We start from the raw sequence: 27,787 nt of genomic DNA on the forward strand, positions 1-27,787 counted from the left end.
AAAAGCATTATTGATCTTTTTGGGGAGTATAAGGACTGTTTCAGAAATTATAAATACACTTTGTTTTGCTAATAAAAAGATGTGTTTTGGTAATTTTAATCAATTGTTTTCACAATACAGTATATTGCATTCCACATTTTTACATTACATGTAAATTGTCATTATTATTATTATTATATTTTATTAAAGACACTTTACCCATTAAGTTGGCATTCGTGTCCAATAAATTGTCATGATATTTTGAAAAACAATCGAGTTCTTCAATTATTTACTCTATGCTTGAAATTTTCATTTGCACAAGGGTATTTTCAACATTGTTTCTTACGAAATTCAAAAAAAAACTATCTGACTCTTCATAACATTCGCTACCTCATTAGCTTGTCTAAGAAATGCCGTCATCAAAACCTGGGAAAAACTCATGAGGCCATATTCATAGCATTTTGATGAGATCAACTTTCTTATTTCTTATTTTTCAATTCTCCTTAGAGTGTTAACTACATGAGGTATAAGGTGTAGGGTCTAGCTCGAATCCAAAGTAAGATTCAATAAACCACGATCAGATTATTTACAGAAAATAACTATTTCTTCAATTACTTGCGCTCTGAAACAGCGTCTTTATGTCACCACGTCTCAGCTAATTCTCCCTTTCTAGATGGTTCCCGACTACTACGACCGTTTCTTCTCGTTGTCCCTAACAACGAGCACATGTCTCGGAACACCGAAGCAAATCATCTACTCATTATGTTATAATAACATTATCAATTTCCTACATAAGGAATTTTCTTGCATATCACTCTAAAATTAAAATGACAGTCATTCGTTAGTGTATTTATAATTTCTGAAACCGTCTATATGTTTAGAATAAACTACATCTGTAAATAACTCAATAATAGTAGGCCGTGATTTTTTGACGTTTATGAAAGAAATGTTAGGGTTGTCAAACAACTTTCTCTAAGAAACCAATTCTCTATAGTGTCACGGTCAGAAGTTAGACGCTGACACCAACTTAACTAATACTATTACAAAAGATCAAATATCTCCAAAACACCAAAACATACCTCTCCAAATTTGTTACAGTACGTTTGCCTAGTATTGATGTGTATTTGCTGGAAATTTCAAGTTGCGATTTTTAGCGCTTCGTGAGAATTTATTTGAATATTACATCGTTTTTTCGATTTGTTTTATTTGTTCTTCAATTTTTAAGGATAATATTCCACCAACTTTTCTCCAAAAGTTATTATTTCACACATCTGCATAAGAAAATATTTTAAATCCACATAGTTACTCGTAAAAACAACAAAAAATTGTTTTTTTTAACTATTTAAATTCATTTTTAAAATTGCTCCGAAACAGTAGGCTATGGAATTTTGACGTCCAAAGGGGGCGTCCATAAATGACGTAGCCTTTTTTAAGCGATTTTCAATACCCCCCTCCCCCCTCGTAGCATTTTGTCACAAATTCAAATACCCCCCTCTATAAATGACGTAGCATGTTAAACACCCCCCCCCCCCCCTCAACAAAATTTTCATGTAAAAAAAAAATCGAACTTCTGGTTCTGGTTCTGATTGAAATTTCAACTTGAATGTTAATAGAATATTATGAAAAACAAAACAAAAGCAAGAAAACATTGCCGACTACCAGGTTCAGATCGCCGACATCAAGACCATAGGTGCAACCAGTGGAGATTATCACCAGAGCTAATGACTCAATAAACCGCCCATCGTTCTGCTTGATGCCGAAGAACCAGAAATAGATGCTCTCAATATACCATAGAAGCTCTTCCGGAGATATTAGTTTGCTCACTAATAAATCTATTAAGAATATCAAATTGGTTTTATTTGAATAAAATTCACCACGACATTCGAAGGACCCTGCAGGAGTTCTAAAATTCTTACAGCAGTTCATTTTGGAATTCCTCGAGAAGTTTCTTTTGAAATTTCCATTTTTGAGAATGTCTCCCTTTTTAGTTCCTCCAGCAATTCCTTCTAGGATTTCTCCATTAATTTTCTTTGGGATTCTATTAGAGAATTCCTCCTTATTGTATTCCTTCGGGGGTTCCTTCAAAGATCCCTTCAATAGTTCATTCCGGAGTTCCTTTTTAGATTCCCTCAAAACCTCCTTCTGAGATTTCTCCATGAGTTTTTTTTTCTAATGTTTTTCTAAAAGTTTATCCAAGGTTTCCTTCAGGAGTTTTTTCAAGGTTTTCTTCTCCTCTCTTCCACCAGCAGTTTTTTTGGACATCTTTACAGGGATTTTAACCGGAATTTCTTTTGAGATGCCATCAGAACTTTTTTCTGTGTTTCCTAAAGAAGTTCCTTTTGGGATTCCTCCAGGAGTTCCATCTTGGATTCCTTTAGGAATTCACTCAGATATTCATTCCAAGACCTCGGCAGGTAGCCCTTCCGGCATTCTTTCAAAACCCTCCCAGGAGTTGCTTCTGGGATTCCTCCAGGTGTTCTTTTTTGGATACCGTCAGGAATTCTTTCCTGGACTCTTCTGGGATTCCTCGAGGACTTCCTTCTAGGATTTATCCAGGATTTTTTTTCGGGACTCCTCCAGTAACGTTTTCCGGCATCCCTCCTATCACTTCATCCAGGATTCCTCCAGGATATCTTAGAATTCTGCGAGGAATCCCTTTACGAATTCCTCCCATAGTTGCTTCTGGAATTCCTCCAGGATTTTCTTTCTCAGATTTCATCAGGAGTTGAGATAATCTTCCGTGATTCCCCAAAAGTTATTTCCGGGATTCCTTCAGGAATTCTTTACGGGATTCTTTCATTTTTTTCTTTTGTGCTTTCTTCAGAAATTAAACCAGGAGTTCCTTTTGACAATCAACAAATATCTCCTTCTAAGATTCTTCCAGAAGTGTATTCAAGATTTCTCTGAAAGCTTCATCTAGATTTGCTCCAGGTACTCCTCACGGAATATCTTTTGAAATTTATCTATTTCCTTTCAAGATTGTTTTAGGAGTTCCTTCTAAAATTCTTCTGGAAGTTTCTTCAGGGATTCCTTCTGAAATTCCTCCAGATCCTTTTGGAATGTTTTCAGAAGTTTTTTTCTGGAATTCCCAGTAGGAATTCCTGTGGAAATGTTATCCTTCCCCTGTTGGGGAAACCTATAAAGAACACAATGAGAAATTCCTTACAAAGTTGCTAGAGGAGCTCCTTAAGAAATTATTGGATGAATTCTTCGAGAAAGTCCTGTAGGAAATCCTGGAATAATGCAGTAATGCCAAAAACTTAGAAAAAAAATCCTTTGCAACCTTAGCGGCGTGCAGTGCCCTATAGCAAGCAACAAACTATTGGTCTTGAGAAGCATTTAAGCGAAATTGATTTTTGTCTGCAAACACAATACATTATTCTTCACGCAGGATTTCAAAACCACTTTCTCAGATACAGTTGTTGCGTCCGATAGCTGCATGCCTTATGAAATGAAGCCGGCATTTATTTTTGTTTATCCATTATTTGTTATTTACATTACCGTGAATGGAAAAAAAAATCATGCAATATTTTTTTTAGTTACTGGATAATGATAATTAATGCAAGTAAAATGTTTATTAATTATGAAATATTTTTTTCAATAGGCCTAGTAGAAAGCTACGTAGCATATCATAAACCCCTACCCCCCTATCGTCACACTTCGTCACAAAATCACAAACACCCCCCTCCCCCCCAAAAAGCTACGTCATTTATGGACGACCCCAAAGGAGAATTGTTTATTTTGTCAAAATAAACAACTTACCAGAGTCTCTAAAACGTAGAACTAAAAAGTAAGATAGTGGCGCCACCTATGCGGATAAGTTGCGAGCCACTAAATTCTTGGCAATGAATGTCCCTGACAATTACGAAAAAAATCTTTATCGAAGGCACCATGTGCCGGAAATGCTTCGTTTCGGAGTAATTAATTTTATCCTGCTAGGTTGCAATCCTGGCCCTTAGTGCGTTGAAGGGTAGTCGCCGAGTTCTACCGCAGCTGTCAAAGTTCTACCGTAGACTTGCAAAACATCATATTAACAAACAATGATCATAGGCGTGTATCCAAGGCATCCTTGCCAAACCACCACAACTTGGCAAGACAAAGTTTGCCGGGACAGCTAATCTATCTATATAAATAAAAATGGAATGGTGTTTGTATATCACGAATAGGCTCGGGAACGGGTCAACGGATTCTCAAAATTCTTTCACTGTTGCATTCGTGCAGGGCTCCGACGTGTTCGTACAAATAAATAATTGAGAAAAGTGGCCGGGAAAGCAATAAAAACGAGAAAATCGGAAATTGCATTTTGCGGGGCATTTTTCTAGAGATCTGCATGTCAAAAACACAGTAGGCAGGCAGTAGGACGTTAGCCGGGACAGCTAGTATTTAATAGATTTGGTTCGGACTATTGAACTGAAATTGACTGATTAGCATTAGCATTACGTAAGTCTCACAAATTCGTAGGGGGTACATTCCTACACCGATGTTAAGAGAATTGACTCCTTTCCGTCCGTTACCAAAGCACAAAGATTTGGGTCTAATCACTGGCTATAAAGATTTACTTAATCCTCCAGCGATCAAGAGCTGTCCTGGCCACATTCTTGCGACAGCTGAAGGACGGGAAAGGAAGATTAGTTGAACACCTAAGAAAGGTTTGTAAAGACTTCTACATCCTCTCAGGAATTTGGGTGTTGTTAGTGGAAAGGTTAAGTCCAAAGGATACGCTTGGTCAACGTTTAGGCTCTAACACGATTAACAGGAACAAACTCACCAAATTATACGACTTCCCGGACTCTTCATACGAAATCGTTGGTTTCCATTTGTGTCTGTAGGACATCTAGCAGCAATATCATCAATAAAAACTACATGGAAAACACGCTAACGAATTCCGGCTCCTCGATGGGAATCAGAAAAACTCTCACAACAATCGCGAAATATTCTACTCAACACTACGTGATCCGCTAAATCGTCCGGTTAGAGAAACATGTTAAACATTTGAACACCGAAGATCAATTTGCAAGCACTTTTCGAAGCAAAATTTACGGAAGGCATAGCACACCCAGCCGCTTCTCAATTCTGCCGGTCATTTTCAAAATCTCAATCCTTAACCTCGAAACAGCCGCGAGTACTTCGGCTTCCCAAACTTAAAACTATGGCAGTAATAAATTGTAAAATGTAAAATCAATGTAAAACAAAAGATTTCGGCTCAGTTATGCCCATGTGGCGCCCGAGCCTCCCAAATAAACGAACAAGTAAATAAATTTTCAAAACAACGCAGAGCAAAGAAAATGCGTGACAGTTTTGAAATCGTAGCCGCTCGCGCGCACAGCCTGCCAAATTTCTTCCCAACTCATAAAAAATCAGTAATTTCACAATTTTCCTAACTTTATTTTACATATAAACACGGTCACCATGGAAACGAATCTAATCATGCAAGAGTCATCCTGATCGGTTTAGCCGTTCGTGACTTTTGTTGCCTCAAAGGGAAGTCAAACTCATTTTTATATATATAGATATAGATATAGATATAGATATAGATATGGGTAACTCTCGCTGAGACCGTCCCACTATTTACACCATGTCTTCAAAAATGTTTAAGGTGGCGATTTTCTGAAAGTACTCCCCAAAAAAGTAAGGAAAATGCATTTGGTTAATCAAATTGGTGGACCCCCCGTTAGTTAGAGCCACAAGCATTTTGTCGGACCCCTCGATTTTTGTCAATTGTTGGTTCATAGAAACCGTTATAACTCGAAAGTTTCGCCAGAAACCACCCAAAAAACTATAAGTTGTTGAAAAGAGAGAAGGTAGGGCTACTATTTACAGTTATAAAAAGTTGGGTCGGCCATATTGATTTTGGCCGCCATCTTGGATTTTTATACCAAAACTGTTTTTGCACCATGTTGGCAACCACCGATTTTAAAAATTTTCAATCGAAAGCGGGGACATTTTTACACAACATATCAAAAATTTAGAGATGTATCTTTTTCCTATCAAAAGTTATCTGCACTTTTGTGAATCATTCCACTTTTGCGCACTGGGCCAGGTGCCGATTGTTTACATAAATGCAGCGTTATTTCACAATGTTTACGAACATTTATTCTAAATCTGAATCCACTAATGAAAAGTTGAAAGTTTCAGCTTTTCAAAACACCAAAAAAGTTTGAAAAGCAATGCCCGCATCGTTGAGAAACAGTTAAAAATGAGAACAAACCTCCGATTTGCCCTAATTTTGCTGCAGGTGCGTTTGTCTATACAAGCAGGCGCCAACTTTGATGCTGTTGCGTGTCATTGCCGGTGCGCATGGAAATGTATGGAGAAAACGTGTCATGATTTACAAAAGTGCAGATAACTTTTGATAAGAAAAAGATACATCTCTAAATTTTCGATATGTTATGTAAAAATGTCCCAGCTTTCGATTGACGCGAGAAATTTGAAAATCGGTGGTTGCCAACATGGTGAAAAAAATGTTTTGGGAGATAAATTCAAGATGGCGGCCGAAATCAATATGGCCGACCAAACTTTTTATAACTGCAAAGAGTACCTCTATCTTTTCTCTTTCCAACAACCTATAGTTTTTAAGTGGTTTCTGGCGAAACTTTCGAGTTATAACGGTTTAAATGAGCCAACAATTGACAAAAATCGAGGGGTCCGACAAAATGCTTGTGGCTCTAACTAACGGGGGGTCCACCAATTTGATTAACCAAATGCATTTTCCTTACTTTTTTGGGGAGTACTTTCAGAAAATCGCCACCTTAAACATTTTTGAAGACATGGTGTAAATAGTGGGACGGTCTCAGCGAGAGTTACCCATATATAGATATTGATATATAGTTAGCGTGGTTCAAAAAATCGTTTTTGCTCCACACCGCTTTTTCGATTCGTTACTAGATTCTATGTCTTCTCCCTAAATTTGAGCTGATTTGGTTGAAAATTGAGACTGCAGAAGCCCTTCAAAGTTTGTATGGGAATTACTATGGCAAGACGATGTTTTTCATTCAATCGACCGTAGTATTTCTCCAAATGCCCTAGACCGTTAGTTGATCCTTGATACTCCTAGATTACTCTATCAGCTGCAACTTTGCCGAAGACCGCATTAAAATTTCATGCCTCATCAATTAGTTACCGATTTTTATCCACAATCGAAATCCTTACTCATGATTGTTACACTAATCGGTGGACATCACTGCATTTTGCAGCGAAACATAGTAGCCATGATTTCAGTGTACTATCTTTGGCGCCATATGCAGCAATGTTGCCTGCTGGGAAGCTGGAGGATCATTGCTAAAGTTTGTCCAGTTGGATACAAATCGATAACTAATTAATGAGGCGTCCGGTTTGAATGCGGTCTTCGGGAAAGTTGTAGCTGATAGAGTAATCTGGGAGTACCAAGGGTCAACCAATCCTCTAGGGCACTTGGGGAAATGCTATGGTCGATTGAATGAAAAACATCGTTTTCCCATAGTAATTCTCATACAAACTTTGAAGGGCTTGTGCAGTCTCAATTTTCAACCAAATGAGCTCAAATTTTGTGAGAAGGCATAGAATCTGGTTAAGAATAAACGGTGTGGAGCAAAAACGATTTTTTGAACCACGCTAATATATAGATATAGATATAGATATAGATATAGATATAGATATATAGAATGCACTGAACGGCGGCTTGCGGTGAAAATTACTATTCTGAGAGTCAATTTAAATACACAACGCCACTGAATTTGTGCAGACTGAGTTTCGTTTCAATACAACAGAATTATATTTTGAATTTTACCATGGACTCGATTTTCAATTAAAAAAAGTGTCTGTTGGCAACCGGATTCGAACCAAGAACCTTAACATCACCAGGCTCGCACGCTACCACTCGGCTATCAAACCGGTTGATGTGAGTAAAAACAAAACGCACACAAGAAGCGTTGGTGGGTCGATGATCATGTTTTGCCATGGTAAATTTAAAAACATTTTTATGCTTGTCATTACTGCAAGCCGCCTTTCAGTGTAGCTGTCCCGACAAACATTGTCTTGTCAAGCTTTGGTGGTTTGACAACTGTGGAGGTCATCGCAGCAACGCACTCTAGATTGATTTAATATCGATCACACTGAATTTCTTCCCGGCTCATAAAAAACAGTTTTTACTATGTTCATACTTTTCTAAATGATTTTCGTAACTTTTTCTGCATATAAACACGGTCACCACGAATATGAATCTAAACAGCCAAGAGTCATGTTGATCAGTTCATCCGTTCGTGAGTTTTGCTGCCTCAAAGGAACTTCAAACTCATATATATAGATTGGTTACTTAAGCTTCTATATATAGGTTATTAATGCTGCTAAAAAAGTAAGGTGTGGTCTTTGTACCGACTTTTCGAACCCTCTAAGCAGAATACCCTCTTCGAATGAGTGTAATCAGTTTCTTACCTTTTAATTCGGCCCTATTTTGCTTATCCTTTGACAGATACGCGTATTTCGACTACCACTTGTAATCTTCCTCAGTGTCAGTTATTCATAGTAGATAACTGTATCATCTAATTATCATCACTTTTTGAATTACCATTGAACTCATTAGTCTGCACAGTGGTCTTCACCGATTCAATATGTGTATATCATATTATACCTGATATGCTGTAGCTATTGATATTGACAATAAAATACCGAAAGACATTTTGGTATTTCTAAGATGCTTGTCAATACTGGTGTTGGGAAGATGTTTGCAAGTACTAGTATATAATACAATAGAATAAAATAGGTTAATCGAAAGACCACAATTTCTTGGCTTTGATAATTAAATTGTCAAAACAGTTTTACAATTTTGAAATGGCAGAAATACCCGAAGGAAAAATTCCACACAAACTTTAAACATTCTGAAAATAGTTCGAATTCACAAAAAAAAGGAAATTTTGAATTTTGATTCCTTTTCAAGCAAAAACTTAGAGTATGAAATAACCTGGATAGCCTTAAAAAATGGCAATCATAACTACTATACTGCCGTGTGCAGCATAGTTGTCCCATGTTCTATGGAAATCCCTATAATGGGATACATGCTGTACACGATAGTACAGGATAGGTATAAAATGCAAATGCTCATTGAAGTTCATTTTATATACCACTAGCTGTCCCGGCAAACGTCGTACTGCCTGCCTACTATGTTTTTGTCATACAGCTCCCTAGAGAAAGTCCCCCGCAACTTCACCTGTATGGGAGCCCCATTTACAGATGGGAGAGGGTCTCGGACCCCAAAAGCCTCCGCATACAAATTTTCAAGCCAATCGGTTCAGAAGTCAGAAGACAGAAATCCGATTTTATATATATATATATATATAAAGATGTTGTTGCAGTACCAGAAAGAAACAACTTTAGATAATTCAAAATTAAATTTGTATGAGGCGTTGGAACAGATATCTACGAAAATAAATGGAAATTTTCGTCAAAAATCGTTGCAGTCTTCTATTGCTACACGAACGATTAGCTCTTTATTTGATTGGTTTAAATCAGGCTAGAGTTACAGTAAGTAACAAAACGTATTTCTGACACGCAGGTGAAAAAAAAAAATCTGGAACAAAAACATTACTGCTACAGTATATAAAATGTATTGTGTAATTAATAAACATTGATAGTAGCTCAAATTTATTTTACAAAATCAGGATGACAGTGTATAACTATACACAGAACTTCTAGTTTTCCAGTTGATTGTAATACTTTATCCAGATGAAAGTAAAGATTACACAAGTTTACAAAATAAAACGAAAGTCGTAAACTTCTGTCAACGACCAAAATTTTTGAAGCACAATTTAGTGCTGATTTCGGAACCGACCTTCAAAAAATTTAAAGTAGAACAGTTTTTGAGTTTTAGCACAATATCGAGTTTTGCAACTTTTCAAAATATGTAATTTACTAAAATTCAAATATATTACGTTTTGTTCAACCAATTTTATTTTTCCATAAATTAAAAGCTGAATACAATACCATTCGATCATGCGAATACAGGTTTTGCGTCAGATTGATGAAATTCTAGATATTGGCGAGTTTTAGGGACGATCTTCTTAAATTTTAGCAAAATCCCCAAAATTTTTTGAAGAAAGGTATTTTTTAATAAGAAAACCCAGGTTAATCCACCTAGTGGTGATAGTGCCTTTCTCGTCGAATATGTACTCAACATTTTTTCCGGCCATAAGCCGAAGTGTTCCTGAATCCTGAGAATACTCTAGAACGGAATAAAACTCATTTTCTTCTTTTGTCACAGTGCTCGTTGACTCGTCAATGAGGGGTGGAGTTGATAAATAATAAATGTATTTGATGAAACAATTCTTAAAAAAATTAAGCAAAACCGCTTAAGGCGAAACTGGAAGCATTTTCTCATTTTTTTGGTTTTTGATTTTTTATTAAATAACGGAGCAATATTTTCAAAATCGGTTTTCGTGCACATGTAGATTATCGATCAAGGTATCTTCTGAATTTTTTTGAGGTGGAAAATGTTTTCCATTTTTTCAGAAACAATTTTTTAGTGAAATTTTGTTCAAAAATGGTTTCTGCAAAAACGAAAAACATTTTCCTCTACAAAAAAAATCAGAAGATACCTTGATCCATACTCTACATGTGCACGAAAACCGATTTGGAAAATATTGCTTCGTTATTTTATAAAAAAATAAAAAAAAAACAAAAAGTGAGGAAATGCTTCCAGTTTCGCCTTAAGGCGAAACTGGAAGCATTTCCTAATTTTTTGGTTTTTGAATTTTTATAAAATAATGAAGCAATATTTTCAAAATCGGTTTTCGTGCACATGTTGAGTATGGATCAGGGTATATTCTGATTTTGTTACGCGGCATAAACCGAAAAACATTTTATACCGCGTAAAAAAATCAGAAGATACCCTGATCCACACTCTACATGTGCACTAAAACCGATTTCGAAAATGTTGCTTCGTTATTTAATAGTACATCAAAAACCAAAAAATGAGGAAAGGCTTCCAGTTTCGCCTTAACTCATCGGTTTTGATAGAAAAAAAAACCTCTGGAAGACTCTAATTTCACTTTAAAATTGATAAATCTATTGGTTTATTTATTTGTTCACTTCTTCAAGATGTTGAATTCCGACCAAAATTTCCAAGGGGGACCCCTCTGGACTTAAGAGAAAATCAAAATTTGTGTCAGCCTTATTCAGAAAAGCAAGAATTTTATCAAAGCCATAATTGAATTATTGATGGCTCATATTCCGACTCTATATTAAACGTATAGGCCGAGTTGAAAAATATCAAATCTCCCAGTTGACTGCTTGACCATGACCACTTTCACTAGCACTGGATGCCGATCATTATCAAGACATTTCGGCAATTTTTTTTCTGCGCACTTTAGCCTATATTTTATTATCATTAGTTATAAGATTCATGTAAAATTTGACAAAAAAAAGTGCAAGCAATTGAAATTTCCCATATTAAAGCCCATTCAAATTTCTACCGTGTTACAGAGCGCGAGGACTCAACCAGCTGCATCAAAATTGTTCGCAGTAATTTTAGACGCAGAAGGGGATTGGTGCTATAAAGTTTAAATTTTTCCATACAACGTTGATCCATCCCACTGTAAAATGACGCCTCAGGAATCTAAAATGATGTAATTTGACAAGATCGCTTAAATTTTTATCAAGATTTTGTTCTTTTACACATATTAATAGCTTGCATCGATTTTGTTCACCTGCGTAATTTCGGCAATGGATCCAACCCTGATTCTGCAACACTGCCGGTAATCTTAAGTGTGGTCAGAGACTATTTCCTTGCTGCTCGTGTACTTTTTTTTTTTTGTTTTTATTTTTGTGTATTTTAACTAGTTGCCAATTCTACACTCTGCCCGTGTAACTGGTTAACGAACATTTTTGATGATTTGATGTTTCGCATGCATGGGTTTGGTTTTGTTTTTTAATTGGTCACTTCCGACGGGACACCTGGAACCGGTTCCGGAACACAACCGGTTTAGATACGGTATGAAACTGTTTTCTTGCTTACCGTTTATCTGGTTATCGAAAACCCCCGCTCTTCCATGTGTCACATGCATGGGCTTGGTTCACTTTTTTAATTGACCACTTCCAGCGGGACAGCTGGACCCGGTTCCGGAATACTACTGGTTCAAACATGGTCTGAAACTATTTTCTTGCTTACCGTTCATCTGGTTATCGAAAAAGCCGCTCTTTGATGTGTCGCATGCCTGGGTTTGGTTCACTTTTTTAATTGGCCACTTCCGACAGGACATCCGGAACCGGTTCCGGAACACAATCGGATCAAACATGGTCTGAAACTATTTTCCTGCTAACCGTTCATCTGGTTATCGAAAAAGCCGCTCTTTGATGTGTCGCATGCCTGGGTTTGGTACACATTTTTAATTGGTCACTTCCGGCAGGACATCCGGAACCGGTTCCGGAATATTACCGGTTCAAACATGGTCTGAAACTATTTTCCTGCTTACCATTCAACTGGTTATCGAAAAATCCGCTATTTGACGTGTCGCATGCATGGGTTATGTTCACTTATTTGGCCACTTCCGGCAGGACACCCAGAACCGGTTCCGGAACACTACCGGTTCAGATATAGTCAGAGACTATTTTCCTTCATCCCGTTCATCAGATAATCGAAAATGCCGTGGTTTGATGGGTCGCATGCATGGGTTTGTTGCATTTTCATATCTGGCCCCTTCCTGGGGTACCGGTCTGGAACACCTAAATGGCCATAACTCCGGAACGGCTGGACCGATCTGAACCATTTTCAATAGGAAACAATGGGACAATGTACCCCGTCGAATGAACCATCGGTCGTTGAAATCGGTTCATATTTACTATCTAAAAATGAGGTGACCTTTTTGTACACATACACACATACACACGCACACACATACATACACACAGACATCATCTCAACTCGTCGAGCTGAGTCGATTGGTATATAACACTTGACCCCTCCGGGGGCTCTATCAAATTTTCGTTTTTGGAGTGAACAAATAGCCTTTCGGTACACCTTGGTGTACGAGAAAGGCAAAAACCAACTGAAAAATTCTTTCTCGACGCTTATTTGACATATCATAAGTAGGCAAGTTACAGTAAAAAAATTCAGCTCAATCGGAGCATTGATTACGGAGAATGAGATGTTTGAAGTGAGCGATTTCGCTTAAAAATAGATCAAAAATCGATTTCAAATCATCAACCTTGTATGGAAAGTCGAAAAAATTTCCGCTCCACTGTAATTTTTTTCTTTCGCGTTTTCGAACTCAGGGCATGATTCTACACCAAAAATGATCATCAGCTTACCGAGTTCAAAAATGTTGTAAACTAGTGTTATTAGTAAAGAATGTGTAAATTGATTACAAGAATTTGCAGGTTTGCCTCTTAGTTATCCGTCAGGTCTACATAAGCCCATAAAACAGGATAAGATCCTGTGTAAAAAGGTAGGCAACTAAAGAAAAGAGATAGCCAAGGATTAAAATGGACTTGATTGAATCATCATCGAACATTCCACCGTGGTGAGAACGCTTACTCACTGTCTCCAAAAAAACACCCAACTTTCACCTTTTCTCGTTGCGTGACGTTTCATAAATACCTTCTCATATTTGCACCGCAAAAAAAATCTTTTTACGATGGCAAATCACCACACCGTCGATTATGCGGGGGAAAGGCTATCTCCTACAAAGGTCATTGTCAATGTCTCTGGGAGCACAAAACGGCGCCTCAGACTGCGATCACCGCCCATGCTAGTCAACCACCAAATAAAGAATAAATCAACGCCACCGGCAAAGAAGAAATCAAGCCTCTGTGGGTAAAAGTGGGTTAAGTATCTGGGCGCTGCTGCTTTGACGAAACGATGCAAACAAGGCTTGGGAGGCGATAGGAGTCGTCGGATCGGAAGACAAAACAAGCGATGGTAATTCGAAGTAGTGCGCACAGCACAGCGTCGTCGTCGGCGCTGAGAAGATCTCATCGACTCCAGTCAGTATGGTTGGGTTTGCAAAGGCTCTCGCACTTCTTTCACAGCCCATTTAAGCCCCTCGGAATCACTCTACAGCATCATATCCGAGCGACATCATCATTTGTTTCGAACTTTTACAATAAGCATCACAAGTGGCGCTTGAGTTTCGTTTCCACACACCTAACAGCATATCGGCTTCATCAAGTAGGCGAGCGGGCTAAGCCTGCTCAGGCTTTAAGAAAACGTTACTTTTTGCCTGTTGATGGCGTACTTCCGAAACGAACGCCCCGCAGCCAGCCATGCCTTCCTGAAGGAGGAAGAGCTTTTCAAAATAACCCCCAGCAAGCCATGCCAGTCAGCCAGCCAGCCGGTCGGTGTTGTGTGAAGATATGGGAAAATTGTACACCTCGAGGGGCTGCTTAAGTCGCTTCTTGAGGCGTGTAACAGTTTAATCACGGTCGCGGTGGTGTCGTTGCCTGCCTGCCGCTTGGTATAAATGCATTTTTATATGTTCCACCCGGCGCGGCGCGATGCGGAATCCCCCGAGACCAAGGGGTTTCAATGAACGAGTTTCGGTCGCACGCGATTTGTGCTGAGGATTTTCACTTGACAATTATAAAAATGTAGAAAGGGTAAGCACCTGGGGCCGTCGCGACGAGTGTTTCGCTTTTGGCTTATTTTCAACATGTGTTTTACATACAATGCGACGGGTGGCGAACGACTTGAGGGGAAAGTCACTATAGAGGCGCGATGCAGTTGGAAGTTATCATTTTACACACGTTCTATATTCCCATATACCATTTTATTGACATGGGTTTCTCTTAGAGCAATTAAATGAAAGTTAGAAATATGTACGAGCTTGTAGTAAAGTTTGAAGAATGGTGTGATAGACAAGGTAACACATCAAAACTCTATTGTACAAACCAGTGTGTTACATTAGCGTTGCAAGTCGCACATTGCTAGACCATTGTATGATGCTTGGAGATCGGTCTCTAGCTCTCTCTTAGAAATAATGAGACATTTTCGGATGGTTTAAGGAGAGAACTGCTTGAACCAGAATTTTCAAATTCCACTCTCGAAAGTAGAAGTTTTGGTTATCAATACAATTCATCACAGTTTGTCATAATAGTAGGAATTACACAAGATATACTGTGTTGTCCTAACGGATAATAACTTCCATACACAGGAAGACAACCCAGACAACCAGGAATCGCATAAGGATACACGCTGTACATCGTATAAAGCACTATTTTAAGTCACTATCGCATATATGTACTGCTGAGGGACAATTTTCATCGCATATGATGTTATTTTTTGAACTTACTGCGATGTATCTGGTAAAATCATATAAGAGTGCAAATTAACTTTTATAATGCATGACTACATCGTAGTAGACGATATTCCGAGGTTTTGTTGCGACGAACTTTGCTTATTCGCAAAAGCGTTCGAGTGAACTCGTAAAGTGTCAATTGAATTCGCATAATTGCGTACTGCGATGATTATACGACTTCGCTTGGTGCTTTTCTAATTATGTCAGTTTAACTCGCATTGGTGTGCAAACTAAATCGCATAAAAGTGGAAATAAACTCGTTCAAATGTACATACAAACTCGCATAAGCTAGAATCGTTAACGTTTGGGGGGATAAAACTATGGAGTAATTTCACGCGATGAAAATACCCAATAGAACACTACAAGAGTTCAAAACATGTTTGAAATACTCAAATCCCTTTGGAGAAACATAGGACAAAACCCCATTTGCTCCTGTAGATTTGAAGTAAGAAGAGCTTTTTAGTGCCCATTAAATCGATTCTATAACTACAATCCTCAAGACAGAAGCTAGAGATTGTAGCAATACAAAAGACTGGTTTATCAGAAGATATTTTGAACCTGAATAGATCAGAGTTCCATTCAGGAATACCTCTTGTGGTCCGCACAGACCGCAGCAGGACAAGCTTCTTTCAAAGCAATAGTTATGGTATACCACAATGGAGGGCGTTGCAGTAACAAACCCACAATGAAACTCTCTTGGAGTAGCAATGGAAGCGACCAGAAAATCTGGTCGCATTCAATTAGTACAGGTTCCCTAGTTTGTTGAGCAGGGTCGCCTGAATACGCAAAGTTAGCCTGAATAGCAAAGAAAGAACACTCAAAAGTGCAAAAAAGGTCAAATGGAGGCTCCTCATCTGACACATGCCAATCAGTCAACTCATGACAAATTCTGCTATTTCTATTTCTGGTATTTTCTGATTTTTTTTTTCCTGGTGGAAAATGTTTTCCACTTTTGCAAAAACAATATAAAAAAATTCGAGAAAAATGGTTTGTGCAAAAACTACAAACATTTTACTTTAGGAAAAAAAATAGAAGATATTTTGATCTATCCTCTACATGTGTACGGAAACCAATTTTGTAAATATTGCTCCGTTATTGAAAACCAAAAATAGAGGAAATGCATCCAGTTTCGCCTTCAAATGAAAATTCGGAATTCCATAATCCTGGAAGAATACTGGAAACCAATAGACAGATCTTAGCAGGACAATTCCTTGCATTTGCAAATCTACACAAAACAGTCTGGAAAACAGTCCAGATCATCCGCTACAGGAGTGCGAAAACGATTTGCGTCTTATAGATCTGGTGAATCTTGTGCAGAATGAACAGGAGCAATGCAGAATGCTGAAACATCGAGAGAAGTTGGTGTTTTCCTCCTGGAGCAGCTATTCGTCTGTTCATCTGATTAATGAAAGAGTTGAATCTGGGAACCCTGCAAAACTTACTCCGGTTATACTAGAACGGTCCATGCTGTCAAGGCCATAAGCATTAGGTAAAACGGTGAGTTCGTTCCATTCTTAACTGTCTATACATAAACAGTTTAATAAAAATAACTAATTCTAAGAATGGAAGAAATCCACAGTTGCCAGTCGATACGTTATGGTTATGGAATAGTGGAGATGCCAATTTCCAAATGCATTCTGTAGAGAATGGTGGTACACATTTGTTGCGGCATCTTCCGATGTGATGGCATACACTCTATATACACTGATGTAGTAACACTGATGTACATAATTCTGTTTTGGAAGGAAATTTTTATGTCTTCCACAAAAGCAAGTTGAGTATAATTATAATATGTTGCATGATCGAATCACATTCGGTGGACATCCTACTGCTGTCGGGCTAAATTACCGTGCTACAATGAATAATGCATACCCTACTAACAATCGCAAGCTGCAAACAAGCATGCATGCTGAATTGCTGCTTTATAATAGTAATGATAGCTGAACTAAAATTATGCTGTACACATTACTGTACAAATGCTTTTTCAATTGAAAAAGTAGCCAATGTTCAACCTTTCGTATCGGTATTAACAATGATAAGGCCGATACGAATATTTATTTCACTTTTTGTCCAACCACTCGTTGGCTGGTCGAAAGGGGAGGGATAAAAAATAAAGCATTTTATCTGAAAAATATTAAAAACTCAGCGGATTTGTTGAAACATTTTTAACAAACCCTGAAATTTAAATATTATTTATGTGCCCCTCAAAATGCAAAATTCAGCCCAAAAATTTTGAAGGCGGGGGAGACAAAAAGTCAAAATTATATTTTTATCAGCCCGATTTAAAACACTTTTCAAGCGTTTAATAAGACTTTCATACGACTTGCAGTAATTCCTTTACAAAATAGTTTAACAATTTTCTGCTTCTTGCTAAGTTCATGTAAAAAATAACACATGTATCTGTATAATGTGTTTTTGACAAGTCAAATGAGCGGTTTCGTTCCGTCATACTTCGACTCATCGTACAGGATGAAAAACACGTGTTTTTCACTGAACACCAGCTGAATTAATGGGATGTTCAGTTGTTAACCATAAACAGAACATTATTCATCACTATTGAATAGGAGTCGAAATGTAATCATTATTAAACCACGTGAAGTTTATGTTTTGATTTGAGTGCATCAATTTCTCATCTCTAGGATGGCGCAGATAGGAAGTCATGCGGTTGGCAATCGACGGGTCTCGAGTTCGAATCTTAATTTAGGTAAATTTATATGTAGTTATTATTTCACAATAGTTGTTCACGGCATAAGTGCCAATCATAAACTCTCGTGGAAATTGAAAAATGTTGCATTGTATTTATTTTTAATTATATTTGCTAAAGCTGAATAACAGCTTTACTATATAGTTGTAATACGATTTTACAACAAACAGTTTAGTTGGTACACAACACTATGCTTCATAGTTTCTTTAAATTTGTGTGAACAAAACCCGAACAAAGGTTGTGCCTGAAAATTATACTAATGTTATTGAGTATAATGCTGAATTAATTCGTCGTAAAGGTGCTTGTAAAATGGGTGATTGTTAGTTGAGTAGGTCTTAATAATGCATAAATCATCATGCATCAGTCTATCCTGAAATTGTATTTTGTTTAGCAGCCCGCACAGCACAGCATCTTTGTTGAAGCGTTTATATCTGGTTTTAGCCTGGGAATTCTAATTTAATAGGAGGACCTACTTATTTGGGTTTTTATTACTTGACTTTTATAACGCCAAGTACGTGACCGTTGCCCGTAAAGACTTAAAATTTGTAGATAAAATGCGAGCAATCAAAACGAAATTTTGGAAGCATTTTGTAAGTCTCTCCCGTCGGAGCGCTATAAATGTTAATTTAAATAGGGGAAATAGTGGTGACAGTCTAACGACACTTAAAATGTTATATAAGTATCAATATCTGTAAATTAAGCTTGTAATCTACAATGATTGACGAAATAAATAAATGAATAAATAAATAAATAAATTTGGGCTGCATTTTTTGAACAACGAAAACAAAAGTATGTTTCATTCAGTATTGCCATTTATTGATTAACATTATTTTTTAGAACGGCCAAGTATTTCTGCAAACTAGCAAATTTTTGCTCCTTTAGCACCTAACGTTGCCTAACCTTGAACAACATTTTAAACAATTATCGTTTCAGATTGCTGAAAGACTCTTTTTCTTGGTTACTTCTGGAAAAGAATAACCGTCAAACGTTACCTGTTGATGTCATGATAGGTAAGGCATCCCCATACCTGTGAACTGATCTAGAAATCATTTTTTTAAACCTAGAGCAGTCGCATCTTCGACCACCCTCAGCGAAACTATACTCTGTATACCACAAGCGTGCATTTTTCTGGTACACGACATAACCTCTTCTTCTTCTCAGAGATGCCTCCAGGGAATCCTCCAGGAATACTTTTAGTCCGGTCATAAACCAATCAATCAAAGTTTACGATCCAAGCAATGTTTAAAATGTTTTCTATGACGGAAAGTCTACGAGGGGGGAAGAGCTCAGAGATGACCAAGTTTTGGTCTACGTGGATTATGAACGACCCCTTGCTGGGATTGTTAGTTAACCCATGAGTATTATGCGGTAGATTTCCTCGTACGATTGCTCCTGGAGTTGCTGCCGGAATTCTTCCAAGAATTTCTCCATAATTCCCTGCAGAGATTTCTCGCATTGTTTTTTTAGAGACTCCACCATAACATCTTCTTGGAGTTTCTCTCAAAATTTCTATAAAACCCATTTTTTAGTAAAATCCCTTTAGAAACGTCCCTAGGAATATTGTAATCATTACTCCTGAGATAACTAGAGAAATTTCTACAGAAGCTCCTGTATCTAGAAATTCCTGTAGGAATTTTTCCAATAACTTCTCCAAGGATTAATCCAGGAATTTATCTAAAGAATTTCACAGAATTCCTTCAGAAAATCTACTGGATATGCATCCATGTGTTTCTCCGCGGATGCCACCGACAGCACCACGCCAAAGCTAAGCACAAAAAGCGAGATTAAAAAAAAGACAATTACACCGTCTTCGACCTTGCGGCCTCTACAGACTGAACATTACAAACATTCGACAACGGACAACTCATATAACACCCAGTGGCCCAGTGGAGAATTATCCGTTCGACGAAAAGTTTTCCCCGACTGGAGCGGGACTCGAACCCACACTCCGATGTTTATAAGACACCTAAACGACTGCCACAATTCAATATACTGCGGACTTAGACTTATAATAAAACAAATGTTAGAATAGGGCACGATCGGTGAAGTAGGGTATGTGTACCATCAGTAATCTCACGCTCCCATATTCATCTTATTCGAAAACAAGCGATTACGGCACCGATTGATTCCGATCCTTTTGTTTTCACTTCTACCAAAAAATAAGAAATAAAACAAAACGCGCTTCAATTCTTTGTTTTCCGTAGGATGAAAATGGGAGCCACATGCTTAATAAGGGAACCAATACCCTACTAGATTTGTAGTAAAGAGATGAATTTTTGTATGATAAGCTGAATTCTTTGTTTATGCAATACAAAGCGTGGGTATTATGATTTCTAGCCTAATTTGATGCTGTTTGAGCAAACTTTTTAGTAACTGTGTTGTTGTATTCTTCATTTCTTTCATTTCATCAACACAGTATCCTAAAAGGTGTACTCAAACAGCACCAATTTAAGTAAGGAAACATATAACTCACGCTTCATTGCAGAAATGAAGAATTCATCTTCTCACCATACAAAAATTTAGCTTATTTCTACAAATATAGTACTACACCGAAAGTTCCCTATTCAGAAGAAATTTTATGAAATTTTATTTTATAAATATTCCTGGCGATTATTCTTGAGAGTATTTGTAAATTCTGAATTCGCGACCCATAGTTTGAGAAACGCTGCTTTATTGTGAAGATTTATAAGTCTAAGGGTATTACACACAAATGTTATAATGCATGGGAAGACAGTCAGAAATATTATAGTATAATGGTTTTATCTTCTTCTTCTTGGAGTAACAACCCAACTGGGACAAAGCCTGCTTCTCAGCTTATTGTTCTACTCTACTACATTCGCAGTTATTAACTGAGAGCTTCCTCTGCCAATAATCATTTTGCATGTGTCGTCCAGCGTGTGGCAGGCACGATGATACTCTATGCCCAAGGAAGTTAAAAAAAATTTCCATTACGTAAAGTTCCTGGACCAACCAAGAAGAGACTGTCCTTTCATTATACTGAGAGCAACCTACCTTGCACAGTGCACAATGGTCCACGAAACAGATTTACGAGGAAAGATGCATTCAGCGCCTTCAAATGATTTTCTAGATTTATATGGTCTTCTACAAAGTTGTTCCTAAAAATAAGGCCCTCTTTTCAATATACATGAAAATTAGGGTGGTCCATATTTTCAAAGAAATTGGGAACCAAACTTTTTTATTTTTAATAACTATATACATTCTTCGGGAAACTTGTAGACCTATCAATTTTGGGCATATTTGCTGAAGACACTTTTTATGTAGCTTTAAGGTGAATATATAACGAAGCCACACCTCGAATTTTCAAGAGCACAAATCTGAGCAACCAAAAGACGGATTGTGCTGAAAAGTTGATCGATTGGTGACCCGCTGGTGGTGACCAATCGATCAACTTTTCAGCGCAAACCAACTCTTGTGCTTTTGAAAATTTGAGGTGTGGCTTCGTTATATATTCACCTTAAAATTAACCGATCTAGAGATATTTTTCTGAATTAGCTTAGGGTGATTCAAGAAAAACCTGTTTTCTGGCGTTAACTTTTTCTGTTTGAATTTTTCATCAAAGTCGCCTCGAATCTTTCCTCGTAAATCTGGTTCGTGTACCACTGTGCAGTGGTGGTATACCATTGTACATTTAACAATTTAACTATTTACGTCCAACATCAATCGTGATCCACATTCAGAAAAGCTCTACACATTTGTTTCGAGTATTTTTCAGAATTTATTTAGGAAGTAATCTAGAAATCATTTTGAGTTGAACTTAAATTCCAGTATTTTTTTACCAAGCCTGCTTCTCAGCTAAAAATCGGTAGTTTTTTTTTCTTTTTTTTTCCTCATCTGTAGAGCCTTTTAACCACTGCGTCCATTCTTTAGGAATATTGTGGTATGACCCATATTTAATTTGGTGCTAGTCAAGTATCCTGTCACAATTGAGCTGTGATGGACAATGGTTGATGTAACACCTGATCCCAACTAGGCACAACTCGTTTTATAAAGTTTATTACCCTGTTGGGATTACTTCTCCAAATTTCCAAGGGCTCTAGAAACCCTTTACCAAATATCGCCAATCTGTGATGGTACAGCACTCCGCAGTTGCGTTTTCCGGCAGTTTCGTTTTCCGTTTGACAGAAACGACACTCGGAGGATTGGATTAGTTAATCAAACATTCATGCATTCAAACATACGCTTTGAAAGCAGTCTTCGACAAAGTAGTAGCTAATATAATGGCCTAGAAATACCAACCCAAGTAGCAATTATACTTTTGTGGCAATCCTGAAGTAATTTCTAAGATAGAATAATAAAACTTAGCAATAAAACTCTTTGTTCTGCAAATCTGAGATAAAATAGGCATAAAACATCCATAAGACTAATCTGGCCCACTATTCAGGAGTTGAAGATCTGAAGCTGCTTATGAAAACTGCTTTGAAACTAGTTGTATTTATGTACTTGCACTGATGATTTATTATAAGAACTTCATAAAACTTTAACAAGAATAGCTTGAGGCATGTTGATCTTTTAGCTGTCTTTCTCAAAAGTGTCAACAGTGCATAATAAATGAAATCTTTTACCTAAGCATTATGCAGATGCAAACAAGTTTTGTTTCATGGATGAAATGTTAATTGAACTGCAAATTAATTTTCACCAAATGGCTGCATTAAAAAGGGCTAAAGCATTAAAATTGCCTGACAGATCATTGATGACAGGGAATCAAAATTTTCCGTGACATACCCACTTCTTCGTTGATATGCCGCCCGAAACATACGAAAATAATAAAGCGCCCCAAAAATAATATCAATCATTAATATATGAAGACATAAACTTCCTATAAAAACAAAAGGCTACGCCACTTTTTCAATTCTATCTGAACATGGCTGCCGTTCCAAGCGAACAAAACTCATGCAGCCGCCATCAATTGTTATTACCTTTAATCCAAACCCCCTCAAAACAATGATGAAACCAAGTCACCTTACATGAAAGCTACAGCCTTTATTGAAGATTGTTTTTACTAGTTATGATCTTAAGGCAGATTTCTTCGTCTTAAATGAAACTTATTCATTTTATTCAAGAGTAACAGCCTTTGACAATTGTTTGTTTACGTTTTCGATGCTAGAAAGTTTCCTCTGTTCATTTCGCGGTGTTTCGTGTCAAGATGTGCCAATTATATTTTGTTTCCCTGTATTTTTGCAATGAATAATGAAGTGCAACTTACTAAAATTACACTATTTGGCATGAGCTTGAGCAGAGTCACAGTAAGTACCCATTTCATTTTCGATTCGCATAGCTGTGGCCTGTGTGAGGAACTGATTGAAGGCAGGATGACAGCAGCCAGCTACTCGCATTTTTGATTGGCCGTAAAATTATTCTTTCGTTGACATGATTACTTTTTAGTACAAGAATGGCTAAATTATCAGTGAGCAAACATGTTTATGTGTTTATATTTGCATGAGAACTAGGTTTTTCAACCAATTTGTTACATTCATAATTTGGATTGCTAAATAGTTCGTTGTCTTATTATTATTTCGCATAGTTCTTGTTACAGAGTAATGGCTCTAGCTCAAGAAAAGAAGGCTTCAAGAAGTTTTTAAAGGAGGATTAGTCAGATGAAATGCACTTGAATAAACGAAGCATAAACTTTTAATAAAATATGTTGATATTATGTGTCGATAATAACTTCAAATACGCCTTAAAACTTATTATAAGATTTAATGATCTTGTAAATTCAGTTGTTTTATGCGCGAATTTCAAAATTAACTTGAAGACAACTTAAAAAAACCGCAAACGAACGAAGATTGGTTTCTCTTGATAAAAACATCTACAAATGTACCATGAATTAGTCATGCTGTGATAAAGCTTCCATAAAAATAATCAAATCTAAAAGGAATTGAAATTGTTACTTGGGAAGTGTAATCACTTCCAAAAGTTTTCTTTTATGTATAAATTTGATTGTTCATAGATGTATTAATAACAAAAACGAACTTTATAATAAGATAAACTCATTCGAAAGTTCATTAGATGTGCAATACTGCTACGACAACAAAAGTTTGTGCTTTTTAATTCAAATCCAGGGACGGAGGAGCGAACGCCTCATCTTAGTCAATGTGGATGCATACTTTGATGTTTTGTCACATTAGAAATTTACAAGAAAAATCGAACAGAACTATATGAATCAAGAGGTTTGAGCTACAAAAACAGAGAAATAATTTAAATGTAAAAGTATCAACATGGGCAAGGTAAAATGCCTGCTTTACTTGGAACTTGGAATGAAATATTTGCGGCCTCATCAAACTCTTAAAAATAGCTATTACAAAAGAAGAAGGCGCATGGTAGATGATAAATGAATGCTTTTAACCACACAGGTAAAAATAGTTACATCAAGTTCGCTGTAACAAAATGACCTCCATCGCATTCAACACAAATTTCCATCGGATTGTGAAATTATAGGTCGTCTTCAGTATAGAGCTTGCAAACAACTTGGCGTGCAAGAAATTCTTTTAAGTAAAATCGAATGAAATGAAATGGAAATTCAAACGTTCTAATATTTACGTCACGTGTAAATTTCAGAATTTCTTTCTGTGCATATGTTTGAATAACAAAGATGCTAATCGAATTTACGAGTCCGTACGATTATTCCTACGATGTCCTTCTTATAGTTATATAGGTTTTTTTTTCACTTAAAATACACATTACCTTACTGAGAATTTCAGATAAGTTAATAAGCGTGTGAACATAGTACATACATACTGGAGATCGGATCTGAACACCATCAGCTTGATCTTACAGAACCTTCTGCGCGTCAACCTGAGCGATAAGAGCCCCTAAAGATCTCACAAAAAGTTGATACAAAATCGTGCATTGACTCATAGTAAAGCTGGTGTCGACGACCCCTTCAATTCCGAAAGTTGTATGTTGCTTCGTACCAAATAGCTTACAGATGCCGATAGTGTCAAATTTGATTAGCTTCATTAGCTGTGAACATCCAACCGATCACCGCAGAACGGCCAATCATCTGGATCATCCACATAACAGCACTTTATCACCGTTGACCCATTTTCCGATTCAAGTTCTACGTCAATGAAGCCATAGCATTTCTTCTTCTATTCATTGATGGCGTAACATTTTCACTGAAACTTGGACAGTCATCAACTTTGGTGTTGTTAGCAATATTTCGACAGTTTTGAATTGAAGCTTTTATGCTCGACAATGCATACCTTTGTTTGACACGTAATTCTTTGAGCTTGTCTACTCTAACGGATATTCACCTCCGGCATAGATTACCATAATTCCCCTCTTGTCCACTCATCAAATTCGAAGCCCGAACCAGCTGCGGCCATCATTAACACGACATTCCCAAAAACGCAATCATTAGCACCTTCCGCTCGACTTGAAGTCCTCTTTCACCGCGCGTTCACACATTCCCACACGCAAGGTGCCTTTACAGCGCACACGCGGAATCAGGTTGATTTGAATGTATGTCTTGATTCTAGTTCAATTCTTACCGTTATTTTCTCCTTCACTTCACCGTCCACTAGTATTTCTCGCTCTCTCCGCGCCTGTTTCTGGAATATACGTGCGCCTTGGAATGCGCTCGAGCGCACCTCTCTTCCCTAGTCCAGCCTGGAGCCCGCGCGCGTTAAACTGTTTGTTGCGGTCGCCGTTCGCTGCTTCAAGCACGCCTGCCCCCTCTGCTTACGTTGTTGTTTTGCAACAGCAGGAGCACAGACCCCAAACAAATGCAATGAGAAAAAATCGCCTTCGCCGTTCGTTCCCGGACCAAACCGAACCGGACTGGATCAGCGGAAAGTCATTAGCCTTTGGCCAACCGCACACACTCGGGAGTACCGTAAGAACGTATAATTTTCACTTTCCAATAGGGGTAATTGCAACTTTCTTCACTGTGATTTTCGATTTCTTAACCAGCCTCAGGGGGCGGCCGTCGTTCACAAAACCGTGAGTTCTTCTACCCGAACTGTAAAATATCTAGGTTACTTCCGATTTACGGAATTGGAACTAATGTAATCGGTCACTATTCCGCACGGTCCTAGAACGTTTCACCAAGTTCACGTTCAAAGTATTCTCATTCACCCGAACTGTCTCAACTCCAGGAATACCTTGGAGTTGGAGTGTAATGCTGGTGTACTGGTCCAATGTTCTTCTCCTGGGTGGAGATTCCGGATTTGCGTCCGTTCGCTTTGGTTTGCGCCTTCCGACTGACTGGTTAAAGAAGAAGCTGGTTGGGTTGGCTATCACCGCTCACAAAGAGTCCGTCTTTCCACACGGGCCGCGGGAGAGACAGATGCCGGGATCTTGAGCGCGCGCGCGCGGAAGAGATCAAGAAGTTGCTTGGATATACCTTACCACCTATACACATAATTTTTTCAAGCTCAAGCGTGGAGAGTGATTTAGCCGTTTAATTTCTCGGCTGCCAACAGAGTTGAGGTGGTTGGTGTTGTTTCCTCAGAAAGCTACCGGGCGCTTTACTGTTGGCATGGAAGTGAAGAAAGTAGGCAGAAAAGTATTGTTTAATGATAATTGATTTTAGGCTATTGCTTAAGGGCAAGGTTGCTAGAACTTGAAAATGGTCGCCACAATAGCTGATTACACTAGTTTACAAAATAAAACGAAAGTCGTGAACTTCTGTCAACGACCTAAATTTTTGATGCATAATTTAGCGCTTATTTCGGAACCGTGCTTCAAAAAATTTAAAGTAGAACGGTCTTTGAGTTTTAGCTCAATATCGAGTTTTACAACTTTTTAAAATATGGATTTAATAAAAATCAAATATCTTGCGTTTTGATCAACTAATTTTGAATCTTTTTCCATAAATTAAAAGCTGAATATAATACCATTCGATCATCTGAATGCAGGTGTTGCGTCATTGATGAAATTCAAGATATTGGCGAGTTTTGGGAACGATCTCCTCAAATTTTAGCAAAATTTTCAAAAATATATGAAGAAATGTATTTTTTTTTTCAATAAGAAAAAACAATTTAAAAATTCTTTTTCAACGTTTTTTTGACATATCATATGTAGGCGAGATACAGTAAAAAATTCAGCTCAATCGGAGCATTGATTACGGAGAATGAGATGTGTGAAGTGCGCGACTTTGCTTAAAAATAGAACAAAAATCGATTTCAAATCATCAACCTTGTATGGAAAGTCGAAAAAAAATCCGCTCTACTGTAATTTTTTTCCTTCGCGTTTTCGGACTCAGAGCATGATTCTACACCAAAAACAATCATCAGCTTACCGAGTTCAAAGATACTGTAAACTAGTGTTATTACACCTACAGTACTTATGATGTTAGGCGCACAAATCTTATGTAAAATTGCACCAATGCATCTTATCTTCTTATTTTATGCATACTACAATTGAGCAATGACAAAATAAAAACTACACAGTTGCTCAAAGTTCACTTCATGGAATCAGAGTTGTTGGAGCTGGTGGAATCTTGAATTTATCCTCGATCGTGGTTCAAGTGTTGCCACGTGTATCCAGCTGATGAATCATTCAGGACGCACGCCGTTGTAAAAAGTACAACACTACCAAAAAAAAACCTCGCTCGTCGTTTTAGGATCCAACAGGTACGCGTCCTGAAATGTTAACCCTCAAATGGATACCTTAAATGAAGGTCCGTTTTGGGATTCTGGGGTCCATTGGACTCCAACATAAATTTTCGTATATCTCGTGTTCCATACTTTTTAAATGGATGATGTTTTCAGCAAAGATGTTGGGTATGTCAAGGCCTATCTAGAGATAAATAATTTAATACAGGAAATTACAGCTAAGTGGTGCTAGAGAGCATTCCAAAATACTCTCAATCAATAGGATG

General features: G+C 37.6%; 1 protein-coding gene across 1 annotated transcript in view; it reads right to left on the reverse strand.

The window, feature by feature from the left end:
* Positions 1-26,225, reverse strand: part of LOC109411239 (mucin-5AC-like) — a 59,024-nt gene extending 32,799 nt beyond the window's left edge. Inside the window, exon 1 of the mRNA XM_062860078.1 lies at positions 25,455-26,225. The gene's annotated coding sequence lies outside the window, so the exon portion shown is untranslated. The remainder of the gene's footprint in view (positions 1-25,454) is intronic.
* Between the last annotated feature and the right edge of the window lie 1,562 nt (positions 26,226-27,787).

Source organism: Aedes albopictus, chromosome 3 (assembly GCF_035046485.1).
Source record: "Aedes albopictus strain Foshan chromosome 3, AalbF5, whole genome shotgun sequence".
Classification (NCBI taxonomy): Eukaryota; Metazoa; Arthropoda; class Insecta; order Diptera; family Culicidae; genus Aedes; species Aedes albopictus.